Source organism: Triticum urartu, chromosome 6A (assembly GCF_056163025.1).
Source record: "Triticum urartu cultivar PI428250 chromosome 6A, HENAU_Tu73, whole genome shotgun sequence".
Taxonomy (NCBI): domain Eukaryota; kingdom Viridiplantae; phylum Streptophyta; class Magnoliopsida; order Poales; family Poaceae; genus Triticum; species Triticum urartu.
In genome coordinates, this window is record NC_141878.1 from 229,205,977 (window position 1) to 229,215,327 (window position 9,351).

A 9,351-nucleotide genomic window follows, 5' to 3' on the forward strand; every position below is an offset into this window, starting at 1 on the left:
TAACCCACAAGTATAGGGGATCGCAACGGTTTTTGAGGTAGAGTATTCAACCCAAATTTATTGATTTGACACAAGGGGAGCCAAAGAATATTCTCAAGTATTAGCAGCTGAGTTGTCAATTCAAGCACACCTGAAAACTTAATATCTGCAGCAAAGTAATATGATAGTAGTGGTAACGGTAGCAAAAGGTAAAGGTAACAAAAGTAATGTTTTTGGTATTTTGAAGTGATGATAGCAATAGCAACGGAAAAGTAAAGAAGCGAAGAACAATATGTGGAAAGCTCATAGGCAATGGATCAATGATGGAGAATTATGTCGGATGCGGTTCATCATGTAACAGTCATAACCTAGGGTGACACAGAACTAGCTCCAATTCATTGATATAATGTAGGCATGTATTCCGAATATAGTCATACGTGCTTATGGAAAAGAACTTGCATGGCATCTTTTGTCCTACCCTCCCGTGGCAGCAGGGTCCTTACGGAAACTAAGGGATATTAAGGCCTCCTTTTAATAGAGTACCGGAACAAAGCATTAACACATAGTGAATACATGAACTCCTCAAACTACGGTCATCACCGGTAAGTATCCCGATTATTGTCACTTCAGGGTTAACGGATCATAACACATAATAAGTGACTATAGACTTGCAAGATAGGATCAAGAACTCTCATATATCGATGAAAACATAATAGGTTCAGATCTGAAATCATGGCACTCGGGCCCTAGTGACAAGCATTAAGCATAGCAAAGTCATAGCAACATCAATCTCAGAACATAGTAGATACTAGGGATCAAACCCTAACAAAACTAAGTCGATTACATGATAAATCTCATCCAACCCATCACCTTCCAGCAAGCCTACGATGGAATTACTCACGCACGGCGGTGAGCATCATGAAATTGGTGATGGAGGACAGTTGATGATGACGATGGCGACAGATTCCCCTCTCCGGAGCCTCGAACGGACTCCAGATCAGCCCTCCCGAGAGGTTTTAGGGCTTGGCGGTGGCTCCGTATCGTAAAATGCGATGAATCCTTCTCTCTGATTTTTTCTCCCCGAAACCAAATATATAGAGTTGGAGTTGGAGTCGGAGGAGCTCCAGGGGGCCCACGAGGTAGGGGGCACCCCCTAGGGGGGCAGGCGCGCCCCCACCCTCGTGGACAGGTGGTGGGCCCCCTAGCCTTCATCTTTTGCAGGGATTTTTTATTATTTCTGAAAAGTTGTTCCGTGAAGTTTCAGGTCATTCCGAGAACTGTTTCTGCACATAAATAACACCATGGCAATTCTGCTGAAAACAGCGTCAGTCCGGGTTAGTTCCATTCAAATCATGCAAGTTAGAGTCCAAAACAAGGGCAAAAGTGTTTGGAAAAGTAGATACGACGGAGACGTATCAACTCCCAAGAAGAAGCCCAAAGCTAAACCCAAGCCTGAAACTGAGTGCTTCTACTTCAAAGGAAATGGTCACTAGAAGCGGAACCGCCCCAAATAGTTGGCGGATAAGAAGGATGGCAAAGTGAACAAAGGTATATATGTAGCGACCTGACCCGAATGGATCAAGTCTCTGTGCTTAAGTGTCATCCCTGGATCGGTATGCTGACACACACAGTACTCGAAGGATTTATAACAGAGGTAAATCACATGTATAAAGTAATGTAAATACTATTACCTCAATCCATATAGCGGAAGCAACAAGGTTGTGGATTCCCATCAACACCAACGACAAAGTTGAGTGTAGAAATCGTAACCCTAACGTATCACTTACTCGTCGTAAGATAATCCTGCAACATGAGACGTTGCAGCCCGAAACGGGTCAGTACATTGAATGTACTGGCAAATTCACACCATAGAGAATAATGAATAAAGACTATCACTACATGCATATTTGGCTGGTGGAAAAGCTCTATGGTTATAAGGTTTTTGCGTAAAGCCAATTTTTCCCTACTGCAAAGGAATAAATTTATTTAACTATCATGGTGGTTGTGAAACATCGAGAATGGTTGACAGCATTCTGATCCCAATTAAGTGAACACTTAAAACCCAACAACATTAATTAGAAGTAACATGATGAGATTCACATGATATTCAAGTACTAGATACTCAAGTTGTCCATAACCGGGGACACGGCTAATCATGATTAGTTTATACACTCTGCAGAGGTTTGCGCACTTTTCCCCACATGACTCGATCGCCTCCGTTTGTTTTCTCGCACTACATGGTGATTGAGAAACGGATGACCGAGACATAGTCTTTCAGAAGCACTAGCACCTTACATGTGGGGTAGACCGTACCACCTACAACCCCTACATCTGCTAGTCCACCCCGTAAGAGTTCGCACAACTTAGTCAACTATGCCAGAGCCCATAGTAGCATGTGGCTGCACACGGAAGTTTCTAGCATGAATTATCTTATGATCCCTTTAAGCCTGGGTGGCGGTCCAAAATAAAACAGGCAAGTCCTGATAGACATCAGGTGCCTCAATCCACCTAGATGTGTGTTTAAGTTGCCACCTTAGATAAACCATTAAAAATTATCAACTCACATCTGTCATGGATATCACTCACCCAATCCACGTCTACTAGCATAGCATGGCATAATAAGCAAACGTACAAGTAACTCCCAAAGGTTTGATAATAAACAGGTAATAGGTACTACCTCATCTACATCCCATCCCACAATTTAATTAGATCCTATTCATGCAATGTGTGAATATTGATCTAATGCAATAAAACTGGGTTGCAGAAAAGGTATGATCAAAGTGTGAACTTGCCTGCAATGTTGATGAAGATGATTCGCACTCAAAAATCTTGATATTTCTACTCGTCACACTCCGGTCAATCTATCGTAAGCAAACAATAGTAACCACACATAAGCAATCACTCAAAAGATCAGAAAGAACGAAGAAGACGATTCGGAAACATCAAAACCAAGAAAATAACTCTTGCAACATAAAACAATTTCTAACAGTACCAAAATTATGTGAATTTGGCCTTATTAGAATGTGTAGGTCAAGAGCTTCGATTTGCAAAAAGAATCAACTCAAACGGAGTTACGGATAAAAAGATATGATCAACAGAAGTTTGAATTCAAATCTGATCTAATTCAAATTTTAAACTTTTCAAAAACATGTTTGAGTTGGATTAATGGATAGAGGGGATCATAACGAATACGTGGGCGTTGGTTTCGTTGAATTTGGACTAACGAGCAAAAAATTATGATCGTTTGAAGTTCAGGGACTAAACTGTAAAGAAAAACCTCACAGATAAGTCCCTGGCCGGAAATAAAACAGAAAAAGAAGAAAACTAAAAAGCGAACGTTCGTTACGGTGAACTAAAGAACGAACTCGTTCACTACAGAAGCTAACATAGCGAACGTTTACTAATTAAATTAACCTAGAAAAATAAACCGGTCTATTAAGAAAAAAACCAACCTAATAGATAAAACCGGCCGGGTTAACGGTTTTGCATCGGTTCAACGAAAATAAACCAGCGGCGGCGGTTTTGGATCGGTGGAGCGGCGGCTCCGGCGAGGGCGGCGTGCTCTGGCGCGGCGGACAGCGGCGACGCGGGCAGCGGCGAGCGGTGGCGCGGTTGGCGCGGTCGGCGGGGTGGTGCGGCGAAGCAGCGGCGAGGCGGCGAAGGGGCGCGGCACAGACGACGGCTTGCCGGAAGTGCGGCAGCGGCGCGGTCCGCGAGATGCGGCGGCGGCGCGAGGGGAGAGGGGCGGCGCGGTTTTATAGGAGGGGAGGGGAGGTGTTGCGTGGAGAATGGGCAGGGCAGAGGCGGCGGGCGCGGAGTCCGGAGGTGGCATGGACGCCGAGGCGACGCTGACGTGCGGCGGCAGGTCTCCCGCTCGGGAGGGAGACGGCGAGGGGAACTGGGCTGGGTCGGCTGGGAGCTGGGCCGGCCCAGTCGGCGGGAGTTCCCTCTTTTTTTTTATAAACATTTTTTTTGAAACTAAAACAATGAAACCAAAATAAATAAAAATATTATATAGGCATGTAATATATCAAAATTTTCACAAAAAGATTTCCTACAACATGAACATTTTTGTAGCATTAAATAAAATTCGCACAAATTCAGATAAAACAAAGAGTGCTACAGGTCTATTAAAATCCAACTAGAATCATTTTAAAAATACCAAAATGATTTCAAATTAATTTTTCTCCAATTTTCTAATGTAGGGAATCATGTTACCCTAATTTCCATATATTTTATTTTTGGAGAAAAATAATTTGAATAAAACTCAAATAAATCCAAATTGAAAATAAATTCAAAAAAACTTTGAATTTAATTCTTTGAAACGCCCAACTCATATTTCATATAATTTGAAGAAGTCATTTTATCTTCTCTCATGAAAATCATTGAGTTGCATAAAGTTTCAGAATTGGAAATATTTTCAAATGAAATTCAAATATTTTCAACACCCCTTGTCATTTAAATAAATGGAAGAATTCATGTCATCTTCTCTCCGGGGTTTTGTGTTTGAAAAGAATTTGAATTCATGGAGATCAGAAAGCAAATATGAAAGTTGGGAAAGTCCTTTTATTCCCTCTCATTTAACTTTCAAAAAGTTTCGAATTTCACTCACTTTCAGACAATCAATCAAACAATCAATCAAATCTATCTATTTATTATAACATTCCAAAATTTAGAATTTTGGGATGTTACAATATATGATACACATGTTATTGATGTGTACTTTACTAGTGTTCGTAGCAACCCCTGGGTATTTTATACCGGTTCAGTTGCTAAGCTTAGTAACTCGAAACAGGAGTTGTAGAATGAACAACAACTAGTTAAGAGTGAAATGACGATGTGTGTTGGAAGTGATTCCAAGGTTGATACGATCACCATCGCACGCTCCCTCTACCTTTAGGATTAATGTTGAACCTAAAATAAATGTTATTTGGTGTTTGTGGTGTGCATGAATATGATTAGATCATGTTAATTGCAGTACGGTTATTCCTTTAAGTTAGAGAATAATTGTTGCTCTGTTTACATGAATAAAACCTTCTATGGTCATACACCCAAGGTGAATGGTTTATTGAATCTCGATCGCAGTGATACACATATTCATAATATTGATGCCAAAAGATGCAAAGTTGATAATGATAGTGCAACATATTTGTGGCACTGCCGTTTAGGTCATATTGGTGTAAAGCACATGAATAACTCCATGCAGATGGGCTTTTGGAATCACTTGATTATGAATCATTTGATACTTGCGAACCATGGCTCATGGGCAAGATGACCAAAACACTGTTCTTCGGAACAATGGAGCGAGCCAATGACTTATTGGAAATAATACATACCGATGTATGCGGTCCAATAAGTGTTGAGGCACACAGCAGGTATCATTATTTTCCGACCTTCATAGATGATTTGAGAAGATATGGGTATATCGACTTAATGAAACACATGTTTGAAACATTTGAAAAGTTCAAAGAATTTCAGAGTGAAGTGGAGAATCATCGTAATAAGAAAATAAAGTTTCTACGATCTGATCGTGGAGGCGAATATTTGAGTTACGAGTTTGACCTTCATTTAAAACAATGTGGAATAGTTTCACAACTCACGCTACCTGGAACACCACAGCGTAATGGTATGTCCGAACGTTGTAACCATACTTTATTGGATATGGTGCGATCTATGTTGTCTCTTACCGATTTACCACTATTGTTTTGGGGTTACGCATTAGAGACAACTGCATTCACGTTAATAGGGCACCGTCTAAATCCGTTGAGACCACATCGTATGAACTGTGGTTTGGCAAGAAACCTAAGCTATCGTTTCTTAAAGTTTGGGGTTGCGACACTTATGTCAAAAGGCTTCAGCTTGATAAGCTCGAACCCAAATCGGAGAAGTGTGTCTTCATAGGATACCCTAAGGAAACAATTGGGTACACCTTGTACCACAGATCCGAAGGCAAGATCTTTGTTGCCAAGAATGGAACATTTCTAGAGAAGGAGTTTCTCTCGAAAGAAGTGAGTGGGAGGAAAGTAGAACTTGATGAGATAACTGTACCTTCTCTCAATTTGGAAAGTAGCACATCAGAGAAATCCGTTCCCGTGATGCCTACACCAACTAGGGAGGAAGATAATGATGATGATCATGAAACTTTAGATCAAGTTACTACTGGACCTCATAGGTCGAATAGAGCATGTTCCACACTAGAGCGGTACGTAATCCTGTCCTGGAAGTCATGTTACTAGACCATGACGAACCTATGAAATATGAATAAGCAATGATGAGCCCAGATTCTGACATATGGCTTGGTGCCATGAAATCTGAGATAGGATCCATGTATGAGAACAAAGTATGGACTTTGGTGGACTTGCCCGATGATCGGCAAGCCATAGAGAATAAATGGATCTCCAAGAAGAAGACTGACGCTGATGGTAATGTTATTGTCTACAAATCTCGACTTGTCACAAAAGTTTTTCAACAAGTTCGAGGGGTTGACTACGATGAGACTTTCTCACCCATAGCAATGCTTAAGTCCGTCCGAATCATGTTAGCAACTGCCACATTTTATGATTATGAAATCTGGCAAATGGACGTCAAAACTACATTCTTTAATGGATATCTTAAACAAGAGTTGTATATGATGCAACCAGAAGTTTTTGTTGATCCTAAAGGTGCTAACAAAGTGTGCAAGCTCTAGCGATCCATTTATGGACTGGTGCAAGCATCTCGGAGTTGGAATATACGCTTTGATGAGGTGATCAAAGCGCATTGTTTTATACAGACTTACGGTGAAGCCTGTATTTACAAGAAAGTGAGTGGGAGCTCTATAGCATTTCTAATATTATATGTGGAGGACATATTATTGATTGGAAATGAGATAGAATTTTTGGATAGCATAAAAGGATACTTGAATAATAATTTTTCAATGAAAGACCTCACTAAAGCTACTTTCATATTGAGCATCAAGATCTATAGGGATAGATCAAGATGCTTAATAGAACTTTCACAAAACACATACCTTGATAAGATTTGAAGAAGTTCAAAATGGTTCAGTCCAAGAAGGGGTTCTTGCCTGCATTACAAGGTTCGAAATTGAGTAAGACTCAAAGACCGACCATGGCAGAAGATAGAGAGAGAGAATGAAAGTCATTCCCTATGCGTCAGCCATAGGTTCTATACGGTATGCCATGTTGTGTACCACACTTGATGTGTGTCTTGCCACTTAGCTGGCAAAGAGGGTACAAGAGTGATCCAGGAGTGGACCATTGGACAATGGTAAAAATTATCCTTAGGTGCCTTAAAGAGGACTAAGGAAATGTTTCTCGTTTATGGAGGTGATAAATAGTTCATCGTAAAGAGTTATGTCGATGCAAGCTTTGACACTGGTCTAGATGACTCTAAGTTTCAATCTGGATACATGTTGAACATGGGAGAAATTAGCTAGAGTAGCTCCATGTAGAGCATTGTAGACATAGAAATTTGCAAAATACATAAGGATCTGAATGTGATAGACCCGTTGACTGAACTTCTATCACAAGCAAAACATGATCACACCTTATTACTCTTTGGGTGTTAATCACATGGCGATGTGAACTAGATAATTGACTCAAGTAAAACCTTTGGGTGTTGGTCACATGGCGATGTGAACTATATGTGTTAATCACATGGCGACGTGAACTATGGGTGTTATTCACATGGCGATGTGAACTAGATTATTGACTCTCGTACAAGTGGGAGACTGAAGGAAATATGCCCTAGAGGGAATTGTTATTTTATATTTCCTTATTCATGATAAAGGTTTATTATTCATGCTATAATTGTATTGATTGGAAACCTAAATACATGTGTGAATACATAAAAAAATACCGTGTCCCTAGTAAGCCTCTACTAGACTAGCTTGTTGATCAAAGATGGTTAAGGTTTCCTAACCATAGACATGTGTTGTCATTTGATAACGGGATCACATCATTGGGAGAATGGTGTGATAAAAAAGACCCATCCGTTAGCTTAGCATAATGATCGTTAAATTTTATTGCTATTGCTTTCTATGTCAAATACATATTCCTTCAACTACGAGATTATGCAACTCCCGGATACCGGAGGAATGCCTTCTGTGCTATCAAACGTCACAACGTAACTGGGTGATTATAAAGATGCTCTACAGGTATCTCTGAGGTGTTCTGTTGAGTTGGCATAGATCGAGAGTAGGATTTGTCAATCCAAGTATCGAAGAGGTATCTCTGGGCCCTCTCGATAATACACATCATAAGCTTTCAAGCAAACGACTAAGGAGTTAGTAACGAGGTGATGTATTACGAAAAGAGTAAAGTGACTTGCCTGTAACGAGATTGAACTAGGTATGAAGATACCGACGATCGAATCTCGGGGAACTAACATATCGATGGACAAAGGGAATTACGTATGTTGTCACAACGGTTCGACCAATAAAGATCTTCGTAGAATATGTAGGAGACAATATGGGCATCTAGGTTACACTATTGTTATTGACCGGAGAGGTGTCCCAGTCATGTCTACATAGTTCTCGAACCCGTAGGGTCCGCACGCTTAACGTTCGATGATGATATAATATTATATGAGTTATGTGATTTGGTGACCGAATGTTGTTCAGACTCCCGAATGAGATCACAAACATGATGAGGAGTCTCGAAATGGTCGAGAGGTAACGATTGATATATAGGATGAAGGTACTCGTACACCAGAAGTGTTCCGGAGGGTACCAGGTACTTATCAGGTCACCGGAAAGAAGTTTCGCGCACCTCCGGCAAAGATATGGGCCTTATGGGCCAGGAGAGGGAACACACCAGCCCACAAGGTTCCGGTGTGCCCCTTATAGAGGCTAGCCTATGAGGAGGAGAAGGAAAGAGGGGAGGGAAAGGAAAGTGTGGAGTAGGACTCCCCCTTCCTTCCCTCTCCCCCCTCTTTCCTTCCACCTTCATATAAGGAAAGGGGGGGGGGGCGCAGGGCAAGGCAGCAGCCCTAGGGCCGCCGCTAGGTCTCTTGGGGCACCCTAGGGGCTTCCTCCTCCCCCCCACTTATATATATGTGGGGAGGGGGCACCACACAAGGACACAACATTGTCTTAGCCGTGTGCGGTGCCACCGTCCATAGTTTTCTTCATCGGTCATATTTTCGTAGTGCTTAGGCGAAGCCCTGCGGAGATCGCATCACCATCACCGTCACCACAAAATCGTGCTGCCGGAACTCTTCTACTAATTTGCCCATCTTGCTAGATCAAGAAGCACGAGGATGTCACCAAGCTGAACATGTGAAGAACGCGGAGGTGCCGTGCGTTCGGTACTAGATCGGTTGGAGCACGAAGAAAGTTCGACTATATCAACCGCGTTGTGAAACACTTCCGCT